The sequence below is a fragment of the Oxyura jamaicensis genome, chromosome 14 (genome assembly GCF_011077185.1).
Source record: "Oxyura jamaicensis isolate SHBP4307 breed ruddy duck chromosome 14, BPBGC_Ojam_1.0, whole genome shotgun sequence".
In the NCBI taxonomy this organism is placed as follows: Eukaryota; Metazoa; Chordata; class Aves; order Anseriformes; family Anatidae; genus Oxyura; species Oxyura jamaicensis.
The window spans coordinates 16328161-16346826 of record NC_048906.1 but is presented as its reverse complement, the minus strand read 5'-3'; the positions used below and the strand labels follow the sequence as shown (position 1 = coordinate 16346826).

At 39.4% G+C, this 18666-nt stretch overlaps 1 long non-coding RNA gene across 1 annotated transcript; it reads left to right on the top strand.

Moving 5' to 3' along the window:
* Positions 1 to 1804: 1804 nt before the first annotated feature.
* LOC118174506 lies at positions 1805 to 18371 on the top strand. The gene is made up of 3 exons (XR_004754668.1): positions 1805 to 1815; positions 2675 to 2683; positions 18257 to 18371. It is a non-coding gene; the product is annotated as an uncharacterized LOC118174506 (long non-coding RNA).
* The last annotated feature ends 295 nt before the right edge of the window (positions 18372 to 18666 follow it).

The window sequence follows — 18666 nt, the reverse complement described above, 5'->3', positions numbered from 1 at the left end:
TTTTCCTATCTGTTGGCAACTGAGATGTATTTCTCTGAATATAGCACAAAGATTTTTGTAGCAGTATTTATTGACCAACACATCAAAAATCAGAAGGTATGAAGGAATGTTTCTTTTTACTTGGTAAATTTCTATCTGGAATTAAATGAAATTCTAAGTAGGACTCTAAAATTCAAAGATAAATTACAGATCTTTGTTCTTAGTTTGTCTTCATTTTTAATATTGCTTGCCTACTCAGGATTGCATTTCATATGTAATCAAACACAGAGTGAAGGTTCAATGGTTTCCAATGAAGGCTAAGCTTTCTAGAAAATCTGTTAAAATTTATTAGGGAGGAAAAATCACCATTAAAATGATTCATTTAAGGATAGGAGTGGATTCTTTATCACTTGCTGAATGTAAATTAGGACTATAAAGTGACAGAAATAAAACTTGTAAGTCTGATGAAGAGATTGCTGGTTAAAGCTTTACATAGTGTTCCTTGTACGAGGTCAGAGCAGATCATGATACTATAGGCCTGTTAGTTTAACATCAGTGCCAGGGAAGCTCATGGAGCAGATTATCTTGGGTGTCATCATGCGGCACTTGCAGGGCAAGCAGGCGGTCAGGCCCAGTCAGCATGGGTTTATGACGGGCAGGTCCTGCTTGACGAACCTGATCTCCTTCTATGACAAGGTGACATCCTTAGTGGATGAGGGAAAGGCTGTGGACATGATCTACCTTGACTTCAGTAAGGCTTTTGACACCGTTCCCCACAGCATTCTCCTTAGGAAAATGGCTGCTCTTGGCTTGGACTGGCGTACGCTTTGTTGGGTTAAGAGCTGTCTGGATGGCCGGGCCCAGTGAGTCGTGGTGAATGGAGTCAAATCCAGTTGGAGGCCGGTCACTAGCGGAGTCCCCCAGGGCTCAGTACTGGGGTCAGTTCTCTTTAACGTCTTTATCAATGATCTGGATGAGGGGATTGAGTGCACCCTCAGCAAGTTTGCAGACGACACCAAGTTAGGTGCGTGTGTCGATCTGCTCAAGGGTAGGAAGGCTGTGCAGGAGGATCTGGACCTACGGGCTGAGGTTCTATGAGGTTCAACAAGGTTCAGCTCTATGAGGTTCAACAAGGCCAGTGCCGGGTCCTGCACCTGGGGCACAACAACCCCAAACAACGCTACAGGTGGGAGATGTGTGGTTGGAAAGCTGCCTGGCAGAGAAGGACCTGGGAGTATTGGTTGATAGTTGGCTGAATGTGAGCCAGCAGTGTGCTCAGGTGGCCAAGAAGGCCAGCAGCATCCTGGCCTGTATAAGAAACAGCATGGCCAGCAGGTCCAGGGAAGTGATTGTCCCCCTGTACTCGGCTCTGGTGAGGCCGCACCTCGAGTACTGTGTTCAGTTTTGAGCCCCTTGCTACAAGAAGGACATGGAGGTGCTCGAGCGAATCCAGAGAAGGGCAACGAGGCTGGTGAAAGGTCTGGAGTACAAGTCTTAGGAGGAGCGGCTGAGGGAGCTGGGACTGTTTAGCCTGGAGAAGAGGAGGCTCAGGGGTGACCTTATTGCACTCTACAGGTACCTGAAAGGAGGCTGTAGCAAGGTGGCGGTTGGTCTATTCTCCCACGTGCCTGGTGACAGGACGAGGGGGAATGGGCTGAAGTTGCGCTGGGGAGGTTTAGGTTGGATATTAGGAAGAACTTATTTACTGAACAGGTTGTTAGTCACTGGAATAGGCTGCCCAGGGAAGTGGTTGAGTCACCATCCCTGGAGGTCTTTAAAAGATGTTTAGATGTAGAGCTTAGGGATATGGTTTAGTGGAGGACTTGTTAGTGTTAGGTCAGAGGTTGGACTAGATGATCTTGGAGGTCTCTTCCAACCTAGACTATTCTGTGATTCTGTGATTCTATGATGTTAATCTTTCCTGGCATTAAAATTGGTGAATTTAAGCACGTAGCAGAGTGGTAAATTTTTGAAAATAGTCTTGAATGGGGGATATGTCTTAGGGTTTCTGAAAATCTAGGGATTTGCTACTGTCCTGATACGCCCTCTAGTGAGCCTCCTGGCTAGCTGGGGGCCACTGCCAGTCGCAAGTGAGACAGAATCCTTTAGTGGGTCTCGAAGATGTATGGAAACTGTATGCAGAAGTATTAGACTTCATTTGGATATGATGATATGCAGCAAAATAGATGGACCCTAGGAAAAGAAACAATGAAATTAAGCTGTAACTGGACAGATTCTTATAATCCCTCAATGCCCAGTTGTGGAGTAATGACCAGCTTAAACATACACATAGTACACAGAAGTTTGGACAATTAAAATGGTGTCCTATTTCAAGGCATGTAACCTAACGTGCATAAAATTAGGAGCTATTCTGAATGTCATAATTTGTGTAATGAGGGGAAAAAGTCTTTTTTAGACTGATCTGTTCTGGTATTATGACATTATTTCTGTATCTTAGTCCCTACAATTTTCCTTGATAATGAAAAGGATGTGACAGCTTGCAAGTTTCATTTCTTGCCTATAAATGAGGAGAAGAGGGAGGATGCAGTTAGTGACTGGAGACTGCAATATTACCCTGGGCAGACAGATGTGGTGCAAACACTCTCCTTGCAGTAAGCCAAAGGTAGGCAGAAACTTGTAGATCTCATCGTATATGCCTGTGTAGGAATAGTTGCTTGTTAAAGCAAGATTAAAGTTTCTGACTGTCATTCTTGGGGCGTGCAAGGAGCTTCACTGTCTCAGTAACAGGCCAGTCTTTTCAAAGTCTTCATATGCTGCCTTCCATAAAGTAAGCTGCCTTTGCAAAGGATTGATATATCCATTGAGGTGAAGATTTGAGAGACTTTCCTGTTGTATTTCACAGGGCATTGACAGTCCTGCTCACTCTTGTGTGAGATTTTACCTGGATACTCATGGTCTCGTATAACATTTACACAAAACAGTATTTTTGCAGTATATTTTGCATTGGAGTACTTGCACTTGAGTTTTGAACAATGGGCTAATTGGAACAGAAATTGTCTCAACTGGAATAGTAAAAACAGCAAATGAGTGTTAATATTTGTTTGCATATTATTGCATGCCAAATGTAGAACATGCACAATTTGTGTGATGTATGCTGATGGATGGATAGTTTGTCTTCACTCTCAACGTTGATCTCTTCTAAAAAATCATGTTGCCGTTGCTCATTATATCTAAATGTAAAATAGGTGAGTCAAATCCTTTGCACTGTTGGAAGGCACTGTAGTGCGAACACAATTTCAGCTGTTTTGTTATGCCAAAGATGAGTATCTAAATGAGGTTTGTTTCTGGGATGAAGAGGTACCCACCTCGTTCTGCAATGGGAGGTAGACGGAAATGACTGTTACTGGATGTGCTACAAAATATGTGAAGTCAAGTGATAGCGGCTGGCATTTAAGGTAGTAAAATAATTTGCCTGTGTTATCAGTTTGTAAAAATAGCTCTCAAATAAATGGGAAACAGCTTTTCATTACTGTAATAAACTAGGGGCTGTTAAGGGCAGTAAGCTCTAGAGCTTTCTGTGTCTATTGTCAGACCATAACAGGATTGGGGAAATCATATTCCAAGAAATGTTTCTGTTCAGCTGTGTATCATTTATTAATGGATGACTTTCTCTGAAAAGTAATTGCATTTGCTGGGTGACAGGCCTCCCAGTTTCCTATTATTTCTCATCTAACAGTATATCCTTCTGAAGTTAAATGTAATTTGAATTATTTTTCTGTAATCCAATAGTATCTGGTTTATACAAGCCCATACTAAGAACTGTGCTTCTCAAAGAGTTTTCTATGTAACGAGCCATGGATGTGAGTGAAATACCATCCTCCACTTACAAGTGGGTAAATGAGACAAGGTGCCATCAGGTAAATTGCTTATGTCATGCATAGGAAAGTTGTGGCAGGACTGGGAGCTGTACCAAATTCTAAGGCCAGAGCTTTGGTTTCAGCAGAAAATCATTTCTTGCTTTCATTTCTGTAAGTAACGTTCTTTAAGAAGGAAAATACCACTTGAAATTTTACTTTATAGATTTGTGCGTGAAGTTTATTATAGTAGACAGAATAGTGTAAAAAGGAATCTCAGCTGTAATCAGTTCATTTGCATGTTTGTTGCCCTTTTTACTGTTTTCCTGCCTCATTCTGTGCACCTTAGATGACATTGTGTTGGTGCTACGCTGTGTGTAGGTGTGCAGCTCTGGATGCCAGCCACACCTGGGGAGAGTATCTGAAGGCACAAAGCTCCTCCAGGTTAGCACACAGGCAACAACTCGCATCTCCCACTGCTTGAAGGCAGTGAGGAAGAGGTTATGTATCCCAGATGACAGAACCACGGACTATTTTAACAGCTCCTTGGGGATGAAAAGCCTTGGAGAGTGGAGGAAGATTAAACATCTTGTATTTGCTGTATTTTCTTCTCCTTTGATCTCAGTGCAGTCCCCTTCTCTCTGGCTTCACTTTTTTTTTTTTTTTTTTTTTTTTAATATTTGCTTGCATTAAAATCCTGAAAAGTTTTGTTCATCTGTTTACTAAAAGGAAGCTGATAAAAATTAAATATATTACAGCACATAAAAAAATATATATTCTCTTTATTCATCTCAGCTGCAGGAGACGTTCCATCGGGGGCTGAGGCAGTTGTGGATATGACATTAGTTCTCGGTCGTTCAGGGAGGTAGCATGGTTTGAGATGCTGGGTTAAGCTTTCAGGAGTTTCAGGCTACAGTCTAATTCTGCCACATGATTGTTTTTAGCTGGTGCATGTCTGGCTTTCATTTTGGTTGAAGGAGTGGTACTTCACAATTTCCCAGAAATATTGTTTGTGGTGTCAATTTTAATGACTAGACTATCCGTTCTGACTAGACTATCTGTTCTGCTGTCCAGCAGGTAAATGCCAAGGCAGTCGGGGAGATAAAAGATCCATCTTTGGCCTCCTAAACTGACATTTTTTGGCTTTACTAGATTTATTTAACTCTGCTTTTGGCAATCTGAGGTTTCAGTGGATGAAGTGGGAACCCCATTGTATACAGTATTTCTAAGAAGTGATGTAATAGTGACTATAAATTCACAATTACATTGATTAGGGTGATGGTGATAAAAAACTTGAGCCTTCAATTAAGGAGATGCTACTTGGACTGGGTACAAGTTTATTGATTCCTCCATAAAATGCCATTGTAGGGTAGAGAAATCCAGAAAACTTAAGGGAGAATGTGAAAATCTGTCCACTCCCTTGGGCAGATTTATTTTTTAAGTATCTTTAGCCTGTTGACTTATTTTGAAGCAAAGAGACACAGAAAGGGACAAGAGAAATGGAAATAATAATCCCTTAATAGGGCTGAGCATGTTTATGTAATGCAGATGAAACTGATGAGCTTTTCCTGAGCCAATGGGCAGAATCCTAAGGGGTCTTAATACTCACAGGTTCCTGGCCTACTGGAAATGCCTGGTGCCAAAGCAGTTACTGCCACCTTAAGCACAAAGCATCATGCATTTCTGGAGACAGCCTTGAGGCCCAGTATTTCTGGTGTTGCAACAACTTTTCACAATAGGAGAAGAAAAATATGTGATGGACAATTCAAATAGTCTTGAAACATGGGGTTAGAAATTAGACTGATTAAGAATAAATACGACTAGAATAAAATACGAATAAGAATAAATACGACTATTTAAGAATAAATACGACTATTAAGAATAAATACGTCATTCGACTGATTAAGAATAAATACGTAGGCAACAGTCATTGCTTAATATGTGCTACATTTGTGATGTACTGGGTCTGTGCTGCGCTTAGGCCTCCAGATGAGCCCCTGGGACCCCAAGAACTGGACCAAACCAACCTTATGGCCCAGATTGTGACCAGGGGCTCAGAGAGCATGCGCAGGGAGATGAGGTTAAAAGTTCAGCTCTGATGAAGACATCTTACTTCATCCCGATGACCACCTGGATGACCACCAGAGAGTACTATGCAAGCGCAGAAGGACTGATAATTAGCATATGAAGTGGGGCTAGGCGGAGCTAGGAAATTAATATGTGTAGATGTGTTGCGAAACTTAATGCATATGTAATATTTTAGGGGATAAAAGAGAATGCAAGCAAGTGAATTGTGCACATGACTTTGGTGGGACTACCCCCCGTGCTGCCCAGCGCTGAATAAACATACCTACTTTACAGTCTTACTGATTGTGGAGTCAGTTTATCGTGACTCAGTCTGAGTTTTCATTCACAGACTGAGGGACATTATCAAATGTAAAAAATACAGATATCTTATTTTAATGTAAGATATTAATTCACTGAAAATGAATACTAAGTGCTGGGCTCTGCTTGGTTATGGACACATGCATTAAGCAATATAATCACAGCTGTTGGTTGATATTACTGTGTACAGTTACAGCCTGTTAGAAAGACAATAGACTATCTGAGCAATAAATTTCCTTGAGTCATTCTCCCCTGCAGAAATGTTCAGAAGTCTCCTGAACTGTAGGTGTTCCTGCAGAGATGGTATAAGTCTGTTTTTGCCTTCCCTGCTGCTCTCCAGAAGAACCTGAAGTTGCATTTGAACACTGAAGTTTTGTTTAATGATGTTTCCAAAGCTTAAGCATCTGGGTGGCAGGCACTCGTTCTATGATGCCTCGTTTTAACCATTTTCCAAGCATTATAGCTCCACCATAATCATTCAGTTTGGCTTTTCCTGCTGACCTCTGCATTTGATCGTTCCCAGCTCAGGGGTCAGTGTTTTGGTGAGGGAAGAACCATTCAGAGGGCATTAAAGAGTCCATCTAGTCTCTAGGTGTGTTGAATCTCTTCTTGATATTAGATATTAGATGTGTAGTTCTCCTTCTAGCAAGCCACCACTGACCCTTCACAGGAAATGTGGGGAGTCCAGAATGGGGTTGGCAGAATATGTCCATACGGCAGCAGCCAGCACACAAGAAGCAGAGGGAACTTGATAGCAATGCTTTCATTTCTATGTTTTGGATCTTGTGGATGTAAGTCTAAAAATGATATATAGTGGAGATAGTGTCTTTTATTATTATTTTCTGGTCAGGATATTCATACTTTTTATTGTTTATTTTATGCTTGCATACTTCTTACAATTATTAAAATCATTACAATCATTAAAATGATCATCTCCAGAATGATGAGCTACTAATACCATTTATCTTTTGTTTAATATTGTAGCATTTTTTTTTTTAAAAAAAAAAAAGAAATAAGGTATTTTGCAGTGAGAAATTCCTGCTTTTGCAAGCCAGGGCCCCTGACTTTTCTTGTACTGTATATATATAAAATAAGTAATGCCAGCCTGAGCTTTAAAATGCTAATAATGATTTTACACACACACTGTAGCTTCAAAGGGAAAACTCTGAATTATATTGAACTTCTAATGTTTTCCTGTGTGTTTGGCAAATTAGTTTTTGAGTTTTGTTCCTACCAAATTCAGGTGGATAGTCCTGGATCTGGAAGTAGACTGCTGCAAGCAGAACTGCAGTCTCAGCTCTGTCGTGAAATACTGCAGGACCTTTGGCTTTCTCAGTGAGGTGCTCCCCCTCTGTGTAGTACTGTCCATCCTCCAGTTTAAATTACTGAGAGATCTTCATATAAAAGACAAATGAATACTTAGATTTTTAATTCATCTTTCCCATCTTGTTTCGGGCTCATGTGAGAGGTCATGTGTTGCTTTGGTCAAGATGGGCGTATCTGCAATTGTTGAAGATTTTTTGGAGTAACTGAATGGAGCAATTAGTTAACTTGTATCAGTTAATTTGCTTTCTTTTTTTTTTAACACCAGTCTCAGCTTTGCAAAATAGTTCACAGTATCCACGTAAAGAAACAGTGAAAAAATCACATTGATGTATTGCTCTTGTTTGAGTATGTATTCCTGAAAAGGCCTGAAAAGGCTTAGCTGGTGAACTCAAAGGAACAGAGCTCCTGGCTGCAGCCAGCAAAGTACTGATTGATAGCAAAGTAACAGGGCTATAGCATCTTCTGAGTCCATTAAAACAGGATGTGACACAGAATAGTAACAGAGGTATGCTATGTTCGGCTTTGTGTGTCTTCTGAAGATAGCAGAGGAAATATTTCCAGGTTAAAGTATTTTAATTTGTGGATTCGTAGGGGGAAATTCTGATCCTAGTAAAATCTGTTCTTATTTTTTTAATTAAAAATAGTTTTTCAAATTTGAGAAATTGTTTGTTTCAAATTAAGTTATTCACATTTAGAATTGCTGGTGCTGAGGTTCATATTCATGATCTGTCCTCAGATTCTAAATGATTATTCATGCAAGGAATATGAAACATTTTGAAAAGGTGACCACCCTTCCCTTGCAGGTTGTAACACCCTAAACATTTTTTGAGGTGTTAGATCATCCTTGAATAGGTTTTAGTGGAGGATGGTGCAGATGTAGCTCTTTTTTATTGTGGATAAATGTTGTCATTCCTTTGTATTCAGGGAACTCAAGAAAGCATCATTGTCCATTTTCTAATTGCTTCTAATCATGTGTTCTCATCCTGAACATTTGCAACATCAGTCAAAGGAAAAATAAAAATCACTTTTCCCCCAAGCAGTGAATGAGTGCCATGAAGATGGATAGATAGATACAGATCTGAATGCATGACTGACATGGAAATCTTCAGTGGGAAGCAAAGTGGGTCGGAGGATTGGCAATGCCTGTGACAGCATAAATTCAGAAATGAGGAAGACCCACACTCTTCTTTTAAAAGGAAAAAAAATCCATAATGAGAGCAATGTCTACAACTTGGAAACTTCCCCTATGGCTGCAGGGTGAATGGCAGCTCAAATCTGTATTTGGCTACATGATAACTACTCTAATAAAGAGTCCTACTGAGACAATGACTGCAAGAGGGGGTTGAGTTGTACTAAGCTGGGCTGGCTGATTGATTCACAGTTAGATATTTCTATTGATGAGGGCACTAAAAAAAAAAAAAAAAAAAAAAAAAACACAGATGCGACTTTGTTGAATTAGCAACATTGTAGGTGAGATGGTACCTTGATCTTGCACTCCATTTGCACAAACAGTGGCAAAGAAATTGGTGAGAGGGGTCAGTGTAGCAGAGGCAGATAAATTACTGTATCTCAGGATTCCCAGAATGCACTTTTATGGTTTGTTGCTGTCCAGAAACATCTAAGATGAAATAATTTAGGTGATTGTGCAGAGCAAGAAAATGCTTAAGTAGGAGACAGACTGTTGATAAGCAAGAGGGAACTAAGGCATTAAGCTAATCAGTATGTAATACCACACAATGCTATCAAATATTTATTTATTGCTTTTTAAGAAGACCTTAAACTGGTCTCCGTAATAAGCACAGTTTCAAGAAATTTATCCACAAAATGACTCTATAATTAGAGAAGTTATTTGAATTTAAACCTATAAAGAATCGAACCACATGGAGACACCCAGTCTCTAATTCCTACTGAATTCAAATGGCTTTTGATCAAGATCACAGTAAGACTGTACACAGGTAGTTAAATTTCAGTTCCAGCTTCCAAAGTGTCCACACCCATGTGCATCTAGTGAATGGATCTAATACTATTTCAGCATTCTATTTCAACTGCATACGTGAATTTAAGTGAAATTAACATCAGCTGCTTCCACTTAGTTTCTGAAATTAAATTGAATGGTTGGAAAAAAAAACAAGCAAGCATATTTATTCATCTGTGACTTAGATCTTACTTGTAAAATGAAGAAAATGGAATAATTGTATACCATCTTGTACCCCAAGCGATGACTGAGGTCATGACAATTCTTAATTAGGATGTCAGGAATCCAACTGAATTTGGATTTTTTTAAAGGTCTTCTCAGCTCAAGGTATAGTTCTGTGGAGCCTGCTCAAATAAAAGCTTGCTTTTCAAGGTGACTGATGCAAACTTTGCAGTACACTGTTTCACTATTTTAGTCTGCTGTTATTTATTTATTTATTTATTTATTTATTTTACTATTTTCCTGTATTTTATTCTGCTTTTCCCCATGCTGTTTATCCTCTGATTTTCTGCCCAGTACTTATGTTGTCATTTTCAGCACAATCTTTTTTGTTTTCTGGGCATTTTTATTTCACTTTATGTGTAGTGCTCTCCTGCTTTTGTAAATTGATACATCATAAATAAATCAGACTGTGATACAAGTAGGAACAAGATTTAACTTGATTATGGAGTCAATCTTATCGCAGATGATGAGGAAAACAATCCACCTTTAATCACATTCTGAAAATGGACTCTGAAAGCATTGGTAAATGTTAATAAATAAATCAGATGGCTTCTATTATACACCTATATTATTGATATATTCACCCATATTACTAAATTTTTTATGACATAAAATGGGAAAATATATTTGTTATTCATCTTTCATCAAGAAGAACCTATAAATAAAAGAGAGCACATAAAGTAATGGAAGAAATACATAAAAATAAAGTAACTTTTAGAAATTTTGTCCTTGCTAGATAATTTACCATGTAGACTTAACAGAGTCTTGTCCCAAGATGCTTTACTGAATAGTTCAAAATTTACCTCTTTATTGGGATAGAATTTCTCAACGTGTGCTTGATGTGCTCCTGTTGCTCATACATACGAAGGTCAGAGCAGAACAGAGTGCCTTAGAAAGCCTTGTACTATGGTATATATATGACTGAACTGCCACCATGCCGAAGCTATAGAAAACAAGCAGCCCTGGAGTCAGCATTGTTCCTCTGGCATCCCCAGGAGTGGTGTGTACTGGAGGGCACTGCGCACCTTGGCTCTGCCCCAGAGCTCCGTGAGCTGGCCGTGCTCCAGCACTGCCTCGCTGCCATCCTGCCTGAGCCTGGCTCAGGAGGACCTCATTCATTAGAAATGAATTCCCCCCTACCCCACTCCCCCCCCCCCATCTGTATTTAACTGGCTTTTTTGTCCTAGAAAGAGACCTTTTACTTATCATTCTGACTTGAAGTGCACAGCATTTTGCTGTTGGATACGCCTTGAACTTTAAAGGGTTGTATGTGTCAGAGTGCAGCTCTTGCTGCACAACAAAGCTGGCACCTGCCGTTGAAGGCCTCCTACAGTGGCAGAAAGAAAAAAGTAGGCTGGAAGCAGGAAGGTTGCTTGGTGTTCTGTAGGGACGAAGGGGAAAGGGGGATGTTGCAGTGAGTTAAAGGAAAAAGGAAGATACCTGTGTGAAACGCAGTGAGCACACCACAGTTGCAACATGACGTAGCACAAGGTTGCAGCAGCTGGAAGATGATGCATTGCTTCTTATGTCCTTGAAATAGCTTATGTGATGCAGCTTGGTGTCCTATATGTGGTGAGTGAGGCGTGGAAGAAGGGAAAGTCTATGTCGCACAAAACATAAATAAAAGTTGCAAAAATAATTTCTCTGGAGGGGAACATGTATTAATATGGGGACCATATTGTTTCTAATTGACAGAAACGGGTCTCTCATCACTTCCATCATTCCCTACGAGGAATTTATTGCTGTAAAGCAAGTTTAACAATAGAAATACCTACATTCTAGAATGATTTGATCTCTTGAGTTAAGATTAATGGTGTACCTTGAAACAAAGGACAGCCAGCTGCCAAAACAAATTGTTTGGTAATGAAGTAACCGAATTCTAGAAAATTCCAGGTCGTGCAGTGCAAACCCAGCAAATCCACTGTTATTGCCGTGATGCTTCTAACTAAAGCCAGCTTTGATGAAATCTATGATTGTTGTTAGCCTAAGATCTTACTGCTCCTTGAAGAAAGGTTGCACTGAGAAACAAATGCTAGGCTTTTCTGTTGCTGACATTTTCTTTCCTCTTCTCTTCAGCAGAATGGAAGATAGAGGGGAATAACAGAAATGGAGACAAACAGAGGACCGTGGGAGAGACCTGATAACAAATGTTAATTGGTGTCTGCATTTTAGGAAATGGAGTTCGTAGTGGAGGGAGAGAAATATTTTCCTGATTTTTTCAGTTCATAAATTAGTTACCAGAAAAAAACTGACTATCAAAAAGGGTAATTGGCTAAACAGTCACTATGCTGTGAATTAGAATCAAGGAGGAAGCCTTTTCATACCCCAGATTTTTGCATTTTATAATTTATTAGATAATTGTAGGTTAGCTCTGGCTGGAAGGGACTGTAGGAGGTCATATTGCAGCCCAGGTGTATTGATCTGTGTTCTCTGGGTCTAGAAAGCAAATTCACTTCCAAGTTTCCTTAGAGGTATTTCACTTGTTAACTATCAACGTGGGGGGTGGGGAGGTGGGGGGAGGGGGAGGGAAGTCCTCCTGAATACACAAGACAGCACATGCAGTATGTGCTACCTCTATGTATCCTGGAGTCTGGGGTCCCCTAGTCGGGGTGCAGCCTTGACTGTGGCTCTGGGATGGGCAATGTGCAAGAAGTCACACTAAAGCACTTGTCAGAAGTTCAGTCCTGCAATAAACATGTGACTCTGGGGAGACTTGTCTGAGCAGAAGTCAGTGGACTGACCAAGCAGATTGCTTGTGGTGAAACATCTCAGAATGATGCAGCAAGCTCTAGTTTTGTGGTCTTCACTGATAAAAAGAGAAATCCTAGCTAATTTTTTTCATCTGGTCCTCGTTGCTATCTCTTAGTAGACCCTGGTGAGGCTGTTTGGTTTCTAGTCATTTTGTTCTTACTCCAGAAATCATTGGGTGCAGTTAGGGATATTCTAGTAGCATTAACCACATTGTTTCCATGGTAATGAGACACATCTTTTGTCTTTGTTTATTACTGGATTTCATTGGTGTGTGGGAAACAGCATGTGAATTTGCCTGTATATCTAAAGAGGAAATGATGGCTCTTTTTTTTATATAATCCATTGAAAGTGTTCTTTAGAATATGCTTCAATATGTGTTAATATGGCATTTGTAAGCAGTCTCATAATTGGCAATGTTTCAAAAGCCTTAGATATTTGAATTGGGCAGGAGAGGAGAAGCTTTAGCACAGTCTGCAGAAGTCACTTCTGAAAGTCAGACTGCAATCAAACTTTGCATGCCCATGACTTTCAGGCAAAAACTAACAAACAAAAACTGAAACACAGCCTACCATTTTTCTTTGGATTTGCCGTAGGTATAGGCATTATTGGCAATATTGTCTTTTCTCCTGTTTGTCCTCTGGTGAAGGGCCAAGTAAGGAGAACAAAAATAATAATAATAATAATAATAAAAAAGGATGTGATAGCAATTCAGGTAAATATCACTGTGCTGAAGGCAGCAGGGTTTAACATCAAGAGAGAAGGATAGAGGGAGTGAGAGCAGAATTAGGAGCCTTCAGTGCTTTAGGGAAATACTCATCTCTGCCAAGCCCTTTTGAATAAAGAGACGTGTGCAGGAGCTGACAGGTGACTGTGGACGTGATGAGTCAAGTTGCCTTCGAGGTGCAGGGAATTTATTACAGAAATGGGATAGGGTGATGAACCACAATGAGTCAGAGATGTGAATGTCAGAAGGCACCCCCGTAATCACCTCAGACACCCTGCACCACACACTCTGTCATATTCCACCTGGTAATTCTTACCAGAATTAGTGTCTCTTCTCGAAAGATACAGTCTCAAGTGAAAACCTTCCAGAAATGGGCCATATTCTACATCAATCAGTAAGCAGCTGACAGTGTCTCCCTCCTCATGTCTTATCCTCAGTTTTGACTTCTGAGCATGGAATCCTGCTTTATATGGGTTAATTAGAATATCCTCCGTAAGCAGCAACACCACTTCTCTCTTCCTCTTCTATGCAAACATATCGAGTCTCATTGGTGAAGCATTAAGGGAACCAACTTCTCATGAGGTGGTATAGCATAAAAGCAAAGTGTAATTTAGGTAAAATTAAACTGAAATAATTCCAAACAGGAAACTTGGAAAAATAATCCAAAAAGGACACTTACCCATAGAAAACTGTACCTTTATGTGAAACTGTGTTTTATCAAAATCCCATGTATTTGAATTGATGTCTTAAGTTCCATGAGATGGAATTCTGAGACAGTAAACATTAACAGTGAGGCATGGCCAGCAGAACTAAACTCTGCACCTGGGAGAGCCCTCAAATTAATGTAGGAACTAATTCAGGTGGTGTCAGAAAGAAGTAACGGTCAACATTTCAAGAAATATAAAATTTGTCATTAATTCTCCAATGAAAGCTGGTAATAGTATCATTATCACTGGATGGATTATGATGATCTGAAAAAAAAAGAGATTTAATACACATTATACAATTTCTATTAGGCTAAAGGCTTCATGAAAACCTTTTCATTATTAGAAATAATCCAGGCAAGCAACACCTCCTCCTCCCCATTTCTAGTACCACTCAGGTGCCTACACAGTCCTATTCTTTTCTAGCCATTATGGACGTATTAGGTAAAGGTACACTTCAGAAATAGGAAGCTATATTTAAGGAATCATGTCTCATTTCCTAGCTCTCTGTAGGTTTTCAAAGACAGCATTGCTTATATTTAGTAGTAGTTTTACCAGGAGAAAAGAAATAATGTTTTGGAAGTGAGGTTGTGTTTTCAATTTTATTTTTATTTTTATTTTTTCAAAATTATTTTCAGTCTTCAGATAATATTTATCCATGCTAAGAAACTACAGCAGTAAGTGACCTTGCAAAGGAGTGAATAATGGCTGGAAGGGGTGAAAGGCTGAGATAGTTCAGATAATTAATTTATTATTTTTCCTTCCGTGTTTAAAGCAGAGATGATCTGATTTAAGTGATTGCACCAATTCCTTTGCTTGTATAAATTTGCATTGTTGCACTGAACATGAAGAGGCTATCATTATCTGTGTGCATGCTGGATGCTCTGTTTTCCTCAAGGGACACCCTCTAGGGAGACAGCCCAAATATTACATAAGATGTGTGTGTACCCCTGACAGTGAGAAATGCAGGCAGAAGGAGATGGTCTAATTACTGGGCTCTGAGTTGAATCATGCGTGACACTAGCATGAGTGTAACAAGAAGTTCTATCTCATTCATGTAACTGTAAAGCCCTGGCCGATGGTTGCACTTGCTTTTGAGTGAAGCCCTGAGAAGATGAAAGAAGGGTGATAGGGCTGCTGGGGGAGTGGAGGGTTTGGATATGCAATGGGCTGAGGGCCAGAATATGCAGTGGAAATCAAATCCAGTGAAGATGCTAAGGGCTCCATGCAGCTGGTGGAGACAGGCTCAAGCTCATTACTGCTTGTTCTCTACAGTTGCACGCAAACAGCCCAGTGATGTATCACTTCAGGTAGATCTGCATTTAAGAAAGATGCAGAAATATTTTTTTCTAGTCCTTATTTGGGTTTTTATTTCATGTTGACAAATTTATTTTGCTTCTAACCTCAGCAATCCACTAAAGGCCATTTTACAACTATTATTTTAGGCAGCTCTATTAGAAAAGAGTATTACAACATTTTGCTTCTTAATTGTAAAAAATAAATAAATAACCTGTTTGTGAAGTATTAGAACATGAAGCCTACACATAAGATCTACTTAAGGTTTTGTTACCTAGTTATTATTAACTTAAACACTGAAAGCCGCTGAAATGTGTATATTTGGTCAGAAATCCACATTTTCAAATGAACATAAACTCTAGATATCCAGAGCTGGATGTTAGATGAGTTTGTCACATTAGTCCAAGCAAGAAGTAAGTTGTTAACAAATACATTATGTGTCCTCAGGATTCAGTGAGGTAGAAGAATTAATACAGAAGTTCAGTGGCTTTTTGCATTCTGTATAATAGCCAAGACATCCAGATGAGGCTGGGACCGAAAAGAAAGGACACAGGGAGACCCTTTCCCTCTGGGGGAGCCAGGGGTGTACCTTGAGTACTGCTGTGAACTAAACACAGCTGAATAACAGCCACTGTGTTTGTTACAAAATTATCTGTAATATCCCAGCTTGAATTCTAGCTTTGTTGATGAATTTTGATAGAAGAAACACTTCTTTATATATAAATATTTATATATATATATATATTTCTGGTTTTGTCAATGTTAGAGATGTCTGAATTTGGTGAGCCTTTGGTCCCAGAGGACTCATCTTTCCCAGTTAGCCAGGACAGAATTTGGTGAGCAATAACTCATGGAATTTTCCCCATTCTGGTCTGGTAGATGTTTTCTGTGGGGGATGTAGACTTCTAAATATCCCTTCAAAATATATTTTTTTTCTGTGATTTTGAAGTGATGTTAATGTCACATGTATTAATATAACTGCTGAGGTTGTGTTATGTGAAGCTGCTGAATGATGTCTACTTAAAACATACTTACTGTAAATCTACTCATGTAAATCACTGTTTGATGCCTTGTATTTGAGCTTTCTAAATGGCATGTTAAAATTAAGTAAAAAAAATCTCTGTTAGAGAGCAAGAGAATTATTTGGGTAAAGAGAAGGTCAGGAAAGCTCTGGTATAAGAAGCTGGTGTCTAACACAGATAAAGATTTTATAGAAGTGAATTGTGACTTTCATTTTTTCCTCTCAATTGAATTAAAGATGTTAGAGTTTTGTCTGTGTTAATGGTTTATGATAGCTGGAATTTTCCCCAGTAGTAAGAAGGAGAAAAAAATAAAACAACAACAACAAAAAACAACTTTGAATTGCTCTCCACCCTGTGATCTTTATGAGAAAAGAACCCAGGCTTTGACACAAATAGTTTGACACAGTATTAATGATTATAAAATAATATTGTTATAGTCCATCAATGAAAGTCATAAAACGGTAACATCAGAAGTCAGGGATGTAGCTCCTTCCTGAGGCTGCCAATGGTGTGATCTACCTTCTTGTCAACACTCTTGAGACAGAAGCATTATCAGCTTTACTTGCAACAGTTAACACCCGAAGCAGAGGGACACACAAATCCTGAATGCTGATCATGTGAGAAAGTGATGAAACTAGTGTTCAGGAACATTCTCTGAAGTTGTTTTTTGTTACGGGCTGATTTTCATGTTACAGTATTTAATCATTTATAATATGTGATTTCTTGCACTGCTGGCTTTTTTTTAGCTATGAAAGATAATTGTATCCCAAAAAAGGGGGCTTATCTCTCTCCATCTTGTCCTCTTTACTCTTCAAGCAAAATTATTATGTGGATTTCTGATGGGTAGTTTCAGGCAATAGATTATTTTAAATCCTAAACAGAGAAAGATATTTTATTTTCATTATGAGAGCAGTCAGGATAAAGTAGTTGGGAAGGAAAAAATGCAATACATTACTTTTTTTTTTTTTTTTTTTTTCCCCTAGAATAATTATCTTTGAGAATATCCAGGATAAGCCAGGAATTATTGAATGAGCAGACTGTTATTGCTTTAGTTTTTATATATATAAATGTATTTCCAGCATCGGATGATAGTGAATGTCTTTAAGACAGACCCCCACTGCTGTTAACAGAGGTGAAAACTTCATCTGTCTTCCACTCTGCCCAAGAATTGCCCCTGAAGCAGCTCCAGCTTTCATGGGACAAAATACCAAGTGGTCCTCTTCGTGCTCCCTAGCTGGAGGAAGCTGTGTAAGCTACATCTCTAACAGGTCCACTTCTCTCAGCTCTGATTGCTGGGGGGAGTGAACATCATGAGGTGCTGAACAGCTGGAACCTTTGTACCTTGCAGCTCCTCATCACTTGAGAATGCTCCACAAAATCTTAATGTAACAAAACTGGCAGAGAATTCCTAAAATAACATTATGGACAATCATCTGGGTACCATAGAAACTAACACTGCAGCAAAGAGCTTTCCCTTCTTTGGTTTTGCCATTTAAAAACTGAGAATTCAGATACTTTGTTAGTGGGGAAAAAAGTGCATTATTTTTGTTATAAGATCATTCATTTGCTGCAACTTTCATTTTCTTCCTATGTGGGATCAGATCTGTGCAATTAACTTTAATGTCCAAACCTGTCTCTGTTATGATGCTGTGTGATGAAATTTTATATCAGAACCTTTTTATGCTGTGTTCCTTCCAGTCATTGGCCTTCAGGCAGTCAGATGCCTTGACCTTCATGGCTTTTCTAGTCATGTGAGGCAATGCAAGCTGTCTTGTTGGCAACCTGCACTGGCCATGAACTCTGTACCTTCCTCTTTCCTGCTGGGTTGTGGCATTTTTTGCATTAGATAGGAGGTGTCAGAAAGTCTCTGAGGAGGTGATGCTGTCGTGTTATGGGGTGTAGCCGATTAACCGCTACGGGTCCGGTTGGATTCAGGGTACTGAGCTATCACAATCACAGATTCACCAATAACGCATTAACCGATATGGCTCTGGTTGGATTCAAAGAACTGAATCCAGATGCTGAGGTCCTAATGAGTAGAATAACTGCTACTACAGACGACCTAAAGAAATTGGAACGACCAATAAAGTCATCCTTATTGGCCTTAGGAGTAAATCAATGGCTTCTCATCAATTAATTGTAAATGCCCTTGGAAAAACTCAAGGCAATACCAGGTGTTCGTGCGGTCTCGTGTACTGACATTTGGGTCCTGGTGTCAATAAGAAAATTTACCAATATTTTTTGGGGTCCAACAGGAATGGCAATGATAGGGTCAGAGTGTTCATTAGGTAGCCATTGAACTGCTAATACCCTCTGAGCAGGGTGGCTCACTGCCCTCCCCGGGGATAGGAGTTTTTTTGCTGAGATTCTGCTTTGTCAATTAGGCTTGGTGCAGAAGGTGTACTTTCCTTACAGGCAGGTTTTTTTTTTTTTTTTTTTTTTTTTTTTTTTTTTTTTTTTTTTTTTT